The sequence below is a fragment of the Mandrillus leucophaeus genome, unplaced genomic scaffold, assembly GCF_000951045.1.
Source record: "Mandrillus leucophaeus isolate KB7577 unplaced genomic scaffold, Mleu.le_1.0 Scaffold9, whole genome shotgun sequence".
Taxonomy (NCBI): domain Eukaryota; kingdom Metazoa; phylum Chordata; class Mammalia; order Primates; family Cercopithecidae; genus Mandrillus; species Mandrillus leucophaeus.
Window position 1 is genome coordinate 8,779,678 of NW_012109807.1, and position 244 is coordinate 8,779,921.

Below are 244 nucleotides of genomic sequence, written 5' to 3' on the forward strand. Positions count from 1 at the left end.
TAAATGTCTACATACCAAATGTCCAGAGTTCAAATTCTTCTCAACTTTTTTTCCTTTATAATTGTTTCCAAATCAAGATCTAAACAAGGCGTGCACGCTGCTGACTGGTATCTCCGTTATCTGTTTCTCCACGTGATCTCCCTACCTTTCCCCCGACTCCTTCCAATTTATTTGAAGAAACATGGTCAGTGATTTCTGAAATCATTCCATATTCTGAATTTTGCTGCTGGTGTCCCCATGAAAT